Source organism: Sarcophilus harrisii, chromosome 5 (assembly GCF_902635505.1).
Source record: "Sarcophilus harrisii chromosome 5, mSarHar1.11, whole genome shotgun sequence".
NCBI lineage: Eukaryota > Metazoa > Chordata > Mammalia > Dasyuromorphia > Dasyuridae > Sarcophilus > Sarcophilus harrisii.
Genome location: NC_045430.1, coordinates 119,089,313 through 119,106,525, shown reverse-complemented (window position 1 = coordinate 119,106,525; position 17,213 = coordinate 119,089,313). Strand labels below are relative to the sequence as shown.

Here is a 17,213-nt window from a genome sequence, read left to right as displayed (position 1 = left end):
TTGTTCAATTTTTTTTTTTTTTTCTGAAATGGGATTGTTTAAGTATTTTATTTACTCTCCTCTTAATCTGGCCAATTTATATTCTTTTAAATATTCATCCATTTTGTTTAGATTGTCAGACTTGCTTGCCATAGAGTTGGACAAAATAACTCCTAATTATTCATTTAATTTCTTTTTCATTGGTGGTAAATTCTCCCCTTAAATTTTTGGTTTATCTATTTTGTTAGTTTTTTTCATAAAATCAATTCTTAGTTTTGGCTATTAGTTCAATGGTTTTTAGCTTCAATTTTATTAACCTTTCCTTTGAGTTTCAGAATTTCTAATATTTATTTGGGGTTTTTAATTTGTTCTTTTTTCTAGTTTTTTTAGTTGCATGACTTATTCCCTGATCTCTTCTTTCTCTATTTTATTTATATAGGTATTTGGAGATATAAATTTTCCCCTAAGAACTGCTTTGGCTGCATCCCATAGGTTTTGGTATGTTGCATCATTGTTGTGATTTTCTTGGATGAAATTATAGATTATTTCTGACATTTGTTGTTTGGCACACTTATTCTTTCAAAGTTGATTATTTAAATTTAATTTATTTTTAGTCTGTCTTTTCCTGGCCCTTTATTGAATTTTTATTTCATTGTGATCTAAAAAGGAAGCATTTTCTATTTCTGCCTTTCTGCATTTGATTGTGATGTTTTTATACCCTAATACATGGGTCAAGTTTTGTGTAGGTGTCATGTACTGCTGAGAAAAAGGTGTATTCATTTCTGTTTTATTCAGTGTTTTCCAAAGGTCTATCATATCCAGGTTTTCTAGAATCCTGTTAATCAACCTGGTTTGTTTCTTGTTTATTTTATATTTTGATTTGTCAGATTCTGAAAAGGGAAATTAAAGATCTCCCACTAGAATAGTTTTGCTGTCTACTTCTTCCTATAACTGGATAAAATTTTTCTCTAGGAATTTGCTTGCTCTGCCACTTGGTGCATACACATTTATTATGGGGTAAAGGTGACACTGTCACAAGCTTCCTATGTAGCTTTGAATCTTAGCTTTCAGAACAGGAGCCCCTTGTGTTTGCAGGAGATAGGTTTTCCTGCTCTTTTCAGGAAATGGCCTTGTTTCCCAGAGTTTGACTTCTGAGGTTGTTCCACTGATCTGCTCCTCTACTGATCCAGGACTGAGAATCTTAGTTGCTGATTTGTTGTAATTAATACCTGTTTACCAGCTTTCCCATAGTCTATCTGACTTGGGCTAAACACCCTTTTCAACTCAGTGAGACTTGCCTTTCTTGAATTTTTTTTCAGTCTATCTTGAGTTGGAGAGTGGTTTCATTCTGTCAGACTCTGTTCAGAGGCTTGGTTTCCTATGTTTTTTGAGGGAAACAGGGAGAGCTAAAGCAGCTTCCTTGACTTCCACCATCTTGATTCTCCCCCCAACCCCATTCATAGTCCTTTATAACCTGGCACCCACCTATCTTTCCTGTCATCTTATCCCTTACTCCCTGACATATACTCTTGGATACAGTGACATTGGCCTCTTTAGTATTCCACAAACAAGACACACCATTTCTTGGCTATGACCATCTCTGGCTGACTCCCATGTTTGTAATGTTCTCTCTTCTCTGACTACTCCCTGGATTCCTGTAAGTCTCAGCTAAGATCCCTCCTCTTAATCTCAGGGTCTTTCTTTTAATCATTATATCTTATTTATTCTATATTTAGCTTATTCTGTTTAAATTTTATTTTACTTCTCTCACTATTAGATTAAGAGCTCCTTGAAGGAAAGAACTATCTTTTGCCTTTTTTTGTTTCCCCAAGGTGCATTTAGCATATAACTGACATAGAATAAATGCTTCATAAATGTCTCTTGATTGATTATTGAAATGGAAGGGTGAATTTCAGAAAATAATGAATTCTCTCTCACTGGAAGTCTTTAGGCAGAATCTAGATGATCAATGTCAGTTATGTTAGATTTGGTATTTCTTTTTATATACAAATTGAACCACATGCACTAAAGGACATCTCAAACTGAGTTTATGAGTTTATATTTTGTATCAGAAGAATCAGAACAATAAAGAAACAATTGTGGTAAAACCTAGTGCTTTAATAAAATAATTAATAAAGCAGAATGGATAGACTATTGCAGTTATACTAGAAAATAAAATTGTACAACTAGTTTCAATAATGATATTCTTTTGAAAAGGATAGAAAACCAAAAAAGGAGATGAAAAATGTCAATTATAATTATGTACTTTTATTAGATTTCTCAGTTTATTAATAAGGAAAAGTACTAGGAGATTTTTAAATATTTCACTGAACAAAATTGCTTTAAAAAACATTCAGAAATCTGAAAACATTCCATGTTTACCTATCTAGTTACAAAACAACTCTATTAAAAGAAGATAGGTATTCTGTTAACTTATATCTCTTCAACATATGAAGAAAAACTCTCTGAACTTAATAAATAGATGATATTTTAATCAAAATGAAGCTTCCATCTAAAAACAAAATGTAGCTTTCATTATTGCTGTACAAACACACTAACCTGGAAAAAGTACATAAAATTTCCACTTAAAAGGCATTTATTAAGTACTTATTATTTATTTAGGTAATATCTCTGCTAGAGCACTGGAAATACAATAGCAAAAAATCAAATATTCTTTGTCTTCAAAATGCTGATATTCTGTGAGTTAATATGGGTATATTTCACTAATTAATGCAAAGAAATATAGTTACCTAGGAGAACATATATTTTAAAATTTGTTTGAAAAATCTATAAGAATCTTTCTTTTATATGTAATCTTACTAGTTTCTTAGGCTTTGTATAACTAATATATTTTTAAATTTTATTCACTTTTAAATTATATATATTCTTGATGGGCACTAAAAGACTGTAACTGATATTGACTCTAACATTCAGTTTCTATGAAGTTATACTCTATTTCTTTGATCAACAAGCTATTTATGTCTAGTTGTAATGGTAATTGTTTTGAATTAGGAAATGTCTAGATGATAATGCTTCTAACAATGAGTAGTCAAAATGAGAGAAGCCAGATTTCTCACATGTGACCTGGTTCTATCACATAATTCATCTTTATAGGTAGGTTCCTAAGATATTTCACTCAGGAAAAGTTGTTTAATTTATCAATAAAATTTGTACTAGTTATATACATATGTGAGGGTATATTGCCCTCAAATTATTGGAATGACATATATTTGGAATCATGAGAAATATATTATTGCTGCTGGAGAACATTTTTTTCTTTTTAACTTTTTCCTTTATTTCATTAAACATTTTCTAATTATATGGTGATAAAATTTGAGCTCAGAATTCTCTTCCTCCTCTTGCCCTTCCCAAAGAAGAGAAGCAATTGTTATGTATTAGGTAATATTTCTATTGGTGCACTTGAAATATAGTAGCAAAAAACTCAAACATATGGATAATTGAGCCAAATTCATAAAAGTAAAAGTCATTCCCTAGTTGATAAGTAAGTCATGAATATGAAGAGGTAGTTTCAATAGAAGAAATCAAAATTATCAATCGTCATATGAATAAAATGTTCTAAATCACTGTGATTAGAAATATGCAAATTAAAACAGCTATGAAATACCATAGCAACTATAAGATTGGCTAAAATGACAGAGTAGAAAAATGACAAATGCTAGAGAGAAGGTTGAAAATTTGGGATAGTATTGCTTTGTTGGTGGAGTTGTAAATTAATCTTACCATCTGGAGAGCAATTTGGAATTATATTTAAAGGACTAACAAACTGTGTATATCCTCTGTCACAGATATTCCACTTCTGGGTCCATATCCCAAAGAGAGCAAAGAAAAGGGAAAAGTAGTTATTTGTATGTAAATATTTGTAGCAGATCTTTTTATGGTGGCAAAGAATTAGAAGTTGGGGGGATAGCCATCAATTGGGGAATGGCTGAAAAAGTTGTGATATATGATTGTGATAAAATATTATTGGACTATAAGAAATGATTAGCTGAATATCAAATTACTTTTCTTCTCAAAGAGAGGTTGAGGTTAGGAGAGAGAGAATTCAAAACTTAAAAATGATAGTCAAAATGTTATTTTTATTTGTAATATAGTTTATAAAATAAAAATAATTTTAATAGCCACATTTTGTTTTTAACTCTGTTCTTTTCATCAGAAAGGCTTGAAATTTTTCTATTTCATTAAATATCTATTTTTTCTTCCCTAAAGGAATATACTCAGTTTTGCTGCAAAGGTTTTTCTTGTTTTGCTTTTTGTAATAACACATCCCTGGGCATCTCCTTCTTCAATATGGTAGCTGTTAAATCCTGTGTGATCCTGACCATGGCTCCATGGTACAGTACATGAATATTTTCTTCCTGATTACTTAATGTATTTTTTATTTGATATGGGAGCTGTGGGATGTAAAAAGACCCTTACTCAAAATGACTACTCAGAGATCACTCAAAGTAGAAAGCAGAAAGATTGTTTATTAATTCTCATGAGAATGAGCAGTCCCACCATGAGATAAGGGAAAGTGAAAGCTCGTGATAGGAGGGCTAGAGAATTAGTAAGTTCTGTTTAGCTGTTATAGATTTTGTTATAAGAGATTACATCACAAGTAAGAGAACATTGAGGGGTGGGGGACATCCAATTGGTTGTTGCTATCCAAAGAGATTGGAATGGAAGGTTTCTGTTTCCCCAAAAATCACTTGATTTCTAGGAAATAGAAAATCAGGCCTTCAGGCTTTAGATAATCAAGCACACACTGTTTTAATTAATAGTCTAAATATCGATAAATGTCAAATACTGATAAATGTCATCAGCTCAGGTTAAGTTGTCTATAACTGGCCAAGGCTTAAGTAAATATAGACCTGCACATATTGTATTTATGCAGTCACAGAGACACAGAAATAATGAAAATAAAATACAGAAAAAGAATTCACACATTCCTGTAAGTTCTTCACCTTCTCTCTTTATTCCAAAAAGAACTGTGTTATTTGGCTTTACTATTCCAGGGAGTTTTCATTTTGGAATCTTTTAAAGAAGGGCCTGGTGGATTCTTTCAATTTCTATTTTACCCTCTGGTTCTAGACTATCAGAGAAGTTTTCCTTGAAAATTTCTTAAAACATTTTTTTAAAAAAGATCCAGGTTCTTTCTTTGATTATGGCTTTCAGAAAGTTGAATAATTCTTAAATTATCTTTCCTCAATCTACTTTTCATGGCAGTTGTTTTCCTGATAAGATATTTCATTTGTTTGACTTTGTTTTATTGTTTCTTGATATTTCATGAAATCATTAACTTCAGGCTTTTTCCCATTGTTGTTTTCAGAGTTATTCTTGATTATTTAGAAGTTTTTGGTGCTTCTAATATAGTGTGATCTTGGGAGAGGTTTGGTCACTGTTCTCCTGGTCTAAATCCTGGTCCTTTTTCAGTAAGGGCATGTGATCTCTTGTTATTTCAATATTGTTCCTTTATGCCCTTTAATGCCTTGGGACTAGAAATTATAATGTTGCTGAGGGTTCCTGTATGCTTGGGACTGGCAGTGATACTATTCCTTAGGGATCCCTGATCCCTTGAAAACAGAAACAAATACAGTTGTTCTTTGGAATCAATGATCCCTTGTGATCAGCATTTCCCCTCAGGGCTTGTGCTACCCTTTGACTGAAAGTGCTCCTCTCTACCTTCAAACTATTATCCAGAAGCAGGTATTAGTAACAAAGTTGCCATATAGCTTCTGGTCCTGTGTCCAATGCTAGTACGGAGGTCCCCTCTAATTTTTTTTAACCAGTTGAAAGTTTCCTTTATCATTTCTTGTTTGAGAGTTTCCAAAGCTATTATTGGTACTACCCACCTCCTATTCCTACCATTGGTGTTTCATCTAAGTGGACTTTGGGACAGCTTCCAATTCCATGTCAGAAAGCTTTCTTTCTGGTCTCCTAGTTGTCTTGAGTTAGAAGAATGTCTCACTCTGCCCTTTTGTTGTTTCTGCCACTCCAGAATTCTACTTGAGGTATTATTTTAAAATTGCTTTGGAGAAGAATGTCGGGATAGCTCAGCTGAATGTTTTCTCTACTCCTTCATCTTAATGCCATTTCAAATTCAGCTTTTAAATTTTAATTGTCTACCACAATATCCTTTAGAAAATTAAGTTTAGTTTATTTTCATCTTTAAAATAGGACTTATACATTTCAAATAATTATATTATATATATATAGTCTATTAGCATTTATGTTAAAAAATCAGTTTGTTACTTTCAACTAAGAAGTAAAATTATTAAAGGATTTTGAGATTAAGGCTTGTTTGCAAAATTTAAAATGATGATTTAAAAGGTTTTTCTTAAATGATGCATTTTACTTTTATGTAATATTAATTTCAGAACATAATTCCCTCTCTTCATATATAAGTTAAAAATGGAAATAAAAATTGAAAAATGGGAAAAAATGGAAATTTACAGATGATCTCTATGTAATATTCTATGCTATGTTCTACAAAAATGTCTCCTCCCATTTTTAAAAAGTGATGAATTTTTTTTTGAACTTTTCTCTGGTTTTCAGGTTTTAAAAAAAATACAGTATGCAGGTGATATTTTTAAATGAGTATTTTAAAGAAGGTGTGAACTAATGAACAGTTTTACCAATATTATTTTAGTATATTTTGCCTATATTTCTATAGCAAAACCATTGTTTTTTTCTCTTTTATCTTCTATACCAATTTCTCAGGTATGAGATAAAATCTCAAGATTGTTTTGAACCATCTCTTATCATTAGAAATTGAGTAATTGTTCTTCATAAATCTTGATCACTTATATATTTGGGGTCAGCTGCTAGTGTTTTATTTGTATAAATTCCTCGTGTATCTTGGCTTTCAATGCCTTATGAAAGACATTTGAATCAAATGTTTTGCTTTACAATTATCCCAAGAGTTCTTATAAAATAAGAACTGCTTCCTCATGTAGTTTATATTCGTTGATTAATTAAATACTGGTTATTGATTTTGACTATTTCTTATTTTTACTTATAGAGTTTGTTCCAATGACTCCTTTTTTCCTGATTTTTTTTTTAAAACAAAAAATACTACTAATTGATATATAAATGGAGACCTGGAACAATTACTCTCCCTTCATTCTTCCTCTGTAAATAATTGTTATAGATTACTGAATTTCTAGATATTTCTTCCTTCAAACTAATTTTATTATCTTTTACCAATGTTATAAAATATCTCTTGGGAATTTCATCAGTATAGTATAAAATCTATAAATTAATTTAGTCATATCATTATTTTATAATATGACACGACCCACTTATGAACAATGAACAACTTAACAATTATATATTTGCTTCTTTTTTCTTTTAAAAATATTTATTTTATCATTATTTTCTTTTTTCCCATTTTTATTTTTTATTATTCAAATAGCACTTTATTTTTTCCTACATGTAAAGATTTTTTCAACATTCATTTTTGTAAGATTTGGAGCTCCAAATTTTTCTCCATCCTTTCCTTCTTTCCCCTGTCTTCAAGACAGTAAGCAATCTGATATAGATTATACATGTTAAATATATTTCCACATCAGTCATGTTGTAAAAGATTCAGAACAAAAGGGAATAACTATTAGAAACATACACACATACACACAGAGTGAAAATAGTATGCTTCAATCTGCCTTTAGACCCTATAGTTCTTTTTCTGGATAAGGTTGGCATTTTAAATCATGAGTCCCTTGGAATTGTCTTGGATCATTCCATTCCTGAGAAGAGCTAAGTCTAGGACAGTTGATCATCACACAATGTTGATGATACTGTATACAATGTTCTTCTAGTCCTGCTCACTTCATTAAGCGTCAGTTTATGTAAGTCTTTCCAGAACTTTCTGAAGTCAAACTGCTCATTTCTTACAAAACAATAATATCCTATTACATTTATATGTCACGACTTGTTCAGCCATCCTCCAATTGATGGGTGTCCCCTCCATTTCTAATTTTTGCCACCAAAAAGGGAGGTGTTATAAATATTTTTGGACATGCAGGTCTTTTTCCCTTTTTAAATTATCTCTTTGAGTTACAGTTCTAATAGTGGTATTGCTAGATCAAAAGCTATGTATAGTTTTATAGTCTTTTTGGACATAGCTTCAAATTTCTCTCCAGAATGGTTATTATCCATTATTTCTTCAAATTATTATTATGCTACATTTACATTTCTTGCATGTGTATAATTATATTTATTTTCTAATTATTTTGGATGAAATTTCTGTTATTTACTAGTGGTTCTTTTCATTGCTACATAAAACTGATAATGAAAATTAGTCCGAAACTGTCTGAAAGTATTGTTTCAATTTTTTTTTTAATTTTCTAGCTATTTTATTTTAAAATAGACTTTTATTGATATATTTTGCTTTGCCTTTCCCTAGATTTCCCCTTGTATCCCTGCCTTTTCCTCTCCCAGAAACCTATGAATGTTGTAAAAACAATAATAAAATAAGGAGGAAAAGAGAAAAATCTGCAAACTTATGAGTACATGGGGAGAAAGGATATTATACAGTATTGCATGTCTTACCACATTTCACCTCTACAAAGGAATAGGAGAGGGTATCTTCTCATATCTTTTTTTTTCTTTTGCACCAACCACATTTATATTTTTATAATATTCATTTTGACTATTTCAAGTTTTTTGACCTTTTTGTTTACATTGTTGAAATCACTGTGAAGTTTACATTGCTTTCTTGGTTCTGCTTACTTCATTTTGCATAAGGTCGTGTAAGTCTTTTGTACTTTTTATATTTAAAATTCTTTTTTTTTTCATTATTTCTTATTGCAAAATATTTTATTATATTCACATACCATGATTCATTTAATTATTCTTCAAATGATATTCATCTATTTTGTTTTCAGTAATTTGCTACTAGAGAAATGGTCCCATAAATATTTTTACATGTATGGAACCTATCTTCCCCCACCCCATAACTTGAAGGAAAAGATAACAATTAAATCCCAGTGTCAAAAAATGTAGACATTTTAGCAACTTTATTTGGAAAATCTCAAATTACTTTTCATAATGTTTATACAAATTTGGAGATCCACCAATAGGATGGATTTCACCCTCTATTTGTTTGTGTGTAGTTGATGTTTTAGAAAGAAGTGTACACTAGAAAATATTTAAATAAGATATAGGAATAAGAAGTAATGTATTTCTAAGATTTCCCCTCATTATAAAAAAATAAGTTATCAATCACAAATGCTACAAAGATAGCAAATGATTTGAAGAAAAATGTTGAAAGTACTTACCAACAGATAATTCTTATGGAAAATTGCTGTTCCCTTATTTCATTCTTGTCTTCCTTTTTTCTTCATATTTTAATATTTTATTTCCTTTTAATTAAATGTGAAAACAACTTTAACATTCTTTTTCCCAAGAAATTTTGAATTCCAAATTCTCTCCCTCTCTCCATTGAGAAGACAAGCAATTTGACTCAGGTTATACATATGTTGTCATGCAGCAAACATTTCCATGTAAGCCACGCTGTGAAAGAAAACAGAAAAAAAACAAAAATAAAAAAATAAAGTTTTAAAAATGTATGTTTCAGACTTCATAGAGACTCCACCAAATAGCACCTTTCATCAAGCCCTTCAGAATCATTATATTGCTGAGAATAGTTACATTATGCCTAGGTGATCTTCATACAATATTGCTGTTATCGTGTATAATGTTCTCCTGGTTCTGCTCGTTTATTGTGTCAGTTCATTTTAAGTCCAGTTGTTTTTTGTTTTTTTTTTTCTGAAAACCTCTTGTCCATTATTTTTTACATTATGATAGTATTCTATCACAATCATAAACAACTTGTACAATCATTCCCCAATGAATGAACATCCCTTCAATTTCCTGTTCTTTGCCATCACAATAAATGTTTTTGTACACATAGGTCTTGTTTAAAAATATATTTTGGGGATATAGACATAGTAGTGATGTTGCTTGGTTAAAGGATATTTGTGTTTTTTTAGCCCTTTGGGTATTGTTCCAAGTTGTTCTCCAAAATTATTGGATCCATTCACAATTCCACTAACAGTGCATTAGTGTTTTAATTTTCCTATACCTCTTGCAACATTTATTATTTTCTTTTTCTGTCATATTAGTAAATCTAATACACATAGGGTAGTAACTCAGAGTTGTTTTCATTTGCATTTCTCTAATTAACAGTAATTTAAAGCATTTTATATGACTATAGATAGCTTTGATTAACTGCAAATTGCTTTTTCATGTCCTTTGACCATTTATCAATTGACCATTTTCAATTTAATAATTAAAGAAAAATCAATTTCTCTAAATTTGACTGTTTTCTACATATTTGAGAAATGATGTCTTTATCAGAGAAACTTGCTAAATTTCTTTTTTAATAATTACTATGTATCCCCCCCAATTTCTCCCTTTTTATTCTCCTTTCTCTTATTGCTCACTCTGTCCATTGTCAAAGATATTTTGTTTTTGACATTTATCTCCCCCAATCTGCCTCCCTTTTATCAGTGTCCCACCTCTATCTCCTCCCCTCCTACTTTCCTATCTGGTAAAGACAGATTTTTATACGCCACTCAATATGTATGTTATTCCAGTTGAGCCAATTCTGAGGAGAGTAAGGTTCATGTTCTCTTCCTCTACTTCCCCCACTTTTCCTTCCACTGAAAAATCTCTTTCATGCCTCTATTATGTCAGATAATTCTACCTTTCCCTTTCCCTTTCTCCCAGGACATTCTTATTTCTTACCTCTTAATTTTGTTTTTCTAGGTAATCATCCCATTATATTTAATTCACACCTGTGCCCTCTGTCTATGTATATTCTTTCCAATTGCCCTAATAATAAGAAAGTTTTCAGGAGTTACAAGTATTATTTCCCTTGTAAGAATGTTGTTTAAAGTTATTAAATCCCTTATAATTTTTCTTTCTTGTTTACCTTTTTTATGCTTTACTTGAGTCTTGTATTTGATAGAATTTCTACTCAGTTTAAGAAATGCTAGAAAGTCCTCTATTTCATTGAATATCCATTTTTCCCCTGGAAGGATTATACTCAGTTTTCCTGGATTGATCTTTCTTGGTTGTAATCCTAATTCTTTTGCCTTCCACAATATTAAGTACTTAGGTCCTTTAATCTAGAGATTGCTAAATTTTGTGTTATCCTAACTACAATTTCATGATCTTTTTTTTTTTTTAACTACCTGTAGTATTTTCTTCTTGACTCAGTAACTTTGGAATTTGGCTATTTGGTTAACCCTGAGAATTTCCTGAAAGATAATGTCTCAGCTTTTTTTTTTTTTTTTTTTTTTTTGGATCATGACTTTCAAGTAGTCCAGTGATTCTCAGTTGTTTTCCCAGTGAAATATTTCATATTTTCTCCTATTTTTTCTTTTGATTTTATTTTATTGTTTCTTGTTATTTCAAAAAGTCATTAGCTTCCAATTGCCTGACTTTAATTTTTAAAGAATTATTTCTTTCAATGAACTTTTGTAACATTTAGCCATTTCTACTTTTTAAGGTATTCTTTTATATATTGGATTTTTGTACTTCTTTTACCATTGATTTAATCTGTTTTTAAGGTATTATTTTCTTCAGTTTATTATGTTGCAAACTTTATCAGGCTGTTGACTCTTTCCCCCCCGCCATGATTTTCTTGCATCATTCTCACTTCTTTTCCCAACATTTCCTCTATATATCTTATTTTATTTTTAAATTCATTTTTTTTTTTTTTGCCCACTCATGTTCTGAGGGCAATTCATGTTTTTCTTTGAGCTTTGGGATGTAGGAGTTCTGACTTTATTGTCTTCTTTTGAGTTTATGTTTTGATCTTCCCTGTCACCAAAGTAACTTTCTATAGATAGGATTTTTATTCTACTGTTTCTTTGATTTTCTATACTATTTCTTGATTTTAAAATTCATGCTTTGAAACCCTGTTTCAGATGTAAAGGAAGCAAAGTCTAAAGCTTCACACTTTTTGTGTATCTGTTTTCAGAATTAATTCTGGGGAGCCATTTTTTCCAAGGTGGTATGATCTGGGGAGAGATGTGTTTTATTATTCCACATTCTTTGCTCCAGTCTGAGGGATAACAAGTGCTCTTTTCCACCCTAGAGCTATGACCAGAGTGCCTACTCCCCTGTGGCCACAAACTGTGATGTGCTATTGGGTCTTCTAGTTCTGGTACTAAGCACTGCAACCCAGATTCAAGTATGTGTAATACAACAAAATTTGGCCCCCGCTACCAACAAAGCGACCCATATATTCTCCTTTTACTAGTCATCTGACTCCCATAATGACTGTGTACTAAGAGATCTGGAAACTGCCACTGATTTAGTCACCACCATTCCCTCTCCCAAGGCCTACTGCTGGTTTGCTGGGGTGATGCCTGCACTGGACTGAAGTCCATTCTTAACTGGTACAACAGTTTTTTCTACTGACCTAAGTTTTCTTAGTCTGGGAAATTGTTTCAATTTATCATTTTTTGGGTTCTATCTTTCTAGAGTTTGTTTTGAGGGATGATTTTAATATGTTTGGAGGAGTTGTGAAGAGAGCTCAGGTAAGTTCTGGCTTTTTTTGTACCCTCTTGTTTCTGCCCTCAATCCCTGTCTTTCAAAAACTTTTTCAACATTAACTATGCTCCTTTTTTGTCATTTCTGTTGATTTGCTACTTAAGTGAACTCTTAGGAGGTTTTTTTTTTATTATTATTATCAGTGATGTGTAAAATTCATACATAGTTGTTAATAACTTGTGATTCTTTTCTTGACATCTATTTATATTTAATACATTTATATTATTAAAAGATTTACCATTTGTCTATTCATGAATGGTTCTAGTCACATATATTTTTGTAAACTATTTATAGCTCTTAGATAACAAATCCTTATCAGAGATATCTGATAGCAAGAAATTTCCCAGTCAACTAGTTACCTCCTTATCTTAGATATAACAATCTTATGTGTAAAAAAGCTTTTCAATTTCATTTAATCAAAATTATCTATGTCATCATTTCTAATTGCCTCTATCCATTTAGTTAAGACTTTACTCACTATAGTGAAAAAATCTACTTCTCTTCTAATTTTTTATGGCATGGTTTTAATATTCAGAATTTATAACCATTTTGAATTTATTGTGGAATTCATGATGTACAATGGTGATTTGAGCCTAATTTCTGCCAAACTCTTTTCCAGTTTTTTTTTTCCGGATCTCTTATTAAAGAGGTATTCTCTGCTGTTTTCTAAGTAAAACTTATTTGTAAGTAGTGATAACTGTATCTCCTCTTTGTATATACTTTTTATTATACTTTTTAAATTCTTGACTTGTCTTGCTGAAATTGCTATCATTTCTAGAACTATATCAAATGATAGTGGGAATAAAAGAACAGTTGTTTTTCTGTAAGAATTATTTTGTGGTATTTTCAGTGTTCCTTTTCTAGTCATTTATTGCTGTTTTTCAGCATGTTAGAGGTTTGGTTTTTTTATTTTTCATAATGGAAATGGGTCTTTGTTCTGTATTATTTCTCATTTCTGTCTTCCTAGGATTTCCTAGTTTAAACAGTACTTGCTTTGAAATACAAATGGAGAAGGTAGTGTAGGGCAACATTTTGACGGAAAATGAATTAAATATTTTACTCAGTTAAAGACTCACTGAGCTAGCAATGTGAAATAATGACCAATGAATGCTAATGTGATGTAAGCTACATTTGGGAGAGACATATATTGTCCAGAATTAGGTCAGTGTTAGCTTAGAAAAACTCTATACAGTTCAGACATTTTGTGGAGAATTACATTCCATTCTAGAAAGTACAGTGAAAAGAGGGATCAATGATTTAAAAATAATTCTCTACCACTTATTATCCTATGTGATTTTTGGAAATTCACTTCAGTTTTTTCACTTCTGAAATGAAGATTTTTAAACTATATGTCTTCTAGATTTAACTCAATGGTTTTATGATTATTCCAAATGAATATCAATATGATGTCATGTGAATTTTGAGCTTTAAATACCAGGAAATCTTCATTTTATGAAGCATTTATTTAACAAAAAGTATTGACTTAAGGAGAAAATCCTAATTTTTTTATTCACCAATTTGAGTTAAAGCAAACCTAAGAATGAATTGGGATTTTAAGAGAGATAAAGCATTTTCTTCTATACTTCTTTGTAATAACTAAAAGTGAGGGTACCAAAATACTAAAAACAAAGTTTATTTTTGTGAGAGTGTGAAAAAGAAGTATATATTTGATTGAATCTTTAGAATTGCATAGGTGAAATTTCTAGATAAGACTTATTCTTATACAAAAGTGAATTTTTGAAAAACATCCCCAGCATTGAATTTAGATGTTTTAACAAATGGAGGATTGGTTTAGTTTATATTCCTAAAGATGTAGAATTGGGCCAAATGTAGAATGAGCTGTGATGTTACAGATAAAAATCATGCATTTTTAACCTCCGTCTCTAAGGACTTTGTTAGCATCCATCATTCCCAAATGTGTGTGTGTTTGTGTGTGTATGTGTGTGTGTACTTTATCTAGAAGGTAAAACATATTCTCTTTCAATGTCATGGGATTAAAATATAGCATCAACAAATCATCTAGTATATTTTTTATATCTTTTGTTGTCTAAAAAGAAAATAAAAGTATGGTTTTGATTGATAAACATTTAAGTTCTTTCATATTCCCTGAACTTTAGGGATATATTTCTTCCTCAGAGAAAGCTTATATTTTCCAGAGATGTTCCATAGGAATCCTAAATCATACCACAGACACCTGTACCCATTTATGGGTATGTTGTCCAACTCACATGAATTAGAGAATAAGTTGGACTATTGTTTGAAAGTATGTGTTTCCCTTTAAAAAGCTCATTAATCTCATCATGCAGAATCTAGTGGGAAAGTTGTATTTCCCCACTGACATTGTTTAGCGTAAATGATTAATGATTGCTCTATATGTATACACAATAGACATTTTATATATTATATTGTTCTTAGAGTAACATGATATATAAATGTTATTGCTATAAATTCTGTACTTGGTTATACATATTATATCATGTATTTAGTACAAGTATAAAAGCTTACTGTTCTTTGGCTATTTCTATACAGCTGGTAACTTAGGTAAGCAGTTAAAACATGTCTAGAACTACTCAATCCCTGCACAACTACAGAACATATTGTTAACTCTCCAAGACTGATTTTGGCAGTGTCCCAAGGTTATGACAGTCAGAAAGAAAGATTTAAAAGTCAAGCTCAAGCAGTTTTTCTCAAAAATATGTCAGAGATATTTTTGCAACAGAATTGAGATCTAAGTTAGTGAAGAGGAAATCGTGCTAGAAGGAAAGATATATTAAAGAAAAGTTGATAGAACTTGGTTAGGATATTTTATTTATTAGATTTTACTCAGGATGCAGATAATAAAGTAATAGTAATTTACCTATAAATATATTTAACATTATTAAAAGTATGCTGTATGGATGTAAAAATAAATAGTACAAGTTAACTTATAGTATGTTTCATACATATATTCAGAACAGGTCATAACTTATTTTGAGACTAAGGAGTTAACAGTCAGTACTTTGTGGTTTCTTCATATTAATGATTATTCTGTTTAGTAATAGAAATATTTTCTATTAATAGTATCTTAGTAGGAAAACATGCATTTCTAGGGGGAAGAGGGCACAAATAATTTTAAAATCTTTTAAAATGTAAAATCTTGTACCAGCCTTGAAGTCAGGAGGACCTGAATTCAAATCTGGCCTCAGACACTTAACACTTCCTAGCTGTGTGACCCTGGGCAAGTCACTTAATTCCTATTAAGGGAAAAAAAGGTAAAATCTTTACATTTGCTAAATGTAAAATATAGCTTTGGTCATAGGGAAGAGGACCACTATTATTTGCTAATATGATCATATTGAGTTTATTCTGATGTTATATATACTCATCTAATTCTATAGCCCTGAAATAAATCTTAATTTAATAATTAGTTGTGACCTAGCAGGATTCTATTATATTTACAATGTTCATATTCAGATAATAATTTCCTAGTCCGTTGCACTAATTATAGTTTTTCATTTACTTCTTTCCTCTTTCCATTCTCTCCCTGCCCCAAGTACTGATTTCTGCACAATCAATCTGATTGACCATAGTCAACACCAATCAGCTGTTAAAGGGGTTGCCATTACCCTGATCAGTCATTTTAAAATTGTAGTGGTTTCTATTATATAAACACAGGCTAAATTTAAACACTTCTAGATGTGTATAGATTGGAGGCCCAAAACTAGTATATTTATATAGGCTTACAATGGTGTATATTTCCACTTTTTTTCTTGTACCAAAAAGAAAACATTACTGAAGTTCCAGTGGATTATTTTCATGATTAAAGTTAAATCACAAATTTTATTTTAAATTTTTATTCCTCACAAGTTTGTGAAAATATTTCCCAATATATGCATTGGAGAAATCTGTATCTCACCTTCATATCTATATTTGTATTAAGGCAGTCATGACAGTACATTCAAAACCAACATATTTGCCTAGCTAGCTACTTCCCCACCCACACTGAAGGACCCTACAGGAAATAGGGCAACAAAGAAAAGTAGAAATAAAGCCAATGACAGTTTTCAAAGTTGATTAAGAAGCTCACAGTAGAAGTTTATGTATTGTGAAACTGTGATCATCTGCATTCCTGGCCATTTCCTGTTATGAGAGACAGCTTGTGGGTCTTTTGGGAGTGAATGAACATCCTTGCTTGCCTTCTTGTTTTGTAATCAGGTAAGAATGGAAGGACAAAGGGAGAGTATAATCAGAGAACAGAATGCCACATGTGATCATGGTTATTAGGTTAAATAAGTGAAACAATAGTGAGAGAGTTGTGCAGGTGTGTTGGCCTATGCTTTTGAAACAGGACAATAGAAAAAAGCACTTGTACTTGGAACAGAGAGGTGGTCTTGCTCTGATACTTTAATTTCTCTATTCAAAACTGAGTTTTAATTTTTATAAAATGAGGATAATGATGTTTATGCTATGCACCTGAAAGGGACAATATGAGGTAAGTCTTTAATGAACTGTTATATGCTGTGTAATAAGAGCCATTATTATGTGTGTCCCAACAAAACAGCACAGCATCCAAAATTCAATATTTTTACTCAATGTCATAAATATAAATGCAGAGCTTATGAGTTAAAATAATAAGAAAACACATTGATTTTTATTTTCAGAATAAACATTTCTTTGTAAATGGTATTGTT

The 17,213-nt window shown here is 30.9% G+C and overlaps 1 long non-coding RNA gene across 1 annotated transcript in view; it reads left to right on the top strand.

Moving 5' to 3' along the window:
- The window catches only part of LOC116419288, a 247,324-nt gene extending 231,629 nt beyond the window's left edge, over positions 1-15,695 (top strand). The window contains exon 3 of the long non-coding RNA XR_004229556.1: positions 12,475-15,695. This is a non-coding gene — a long non-coding RNA (uncharacterized LOC116419288). The remainder of the gene's footprint in view (positions 1-12,474) is intronic.
- The last annotated feature ends 1,518 nt before the right edge of the window (positions 15,696-17,213 follow it).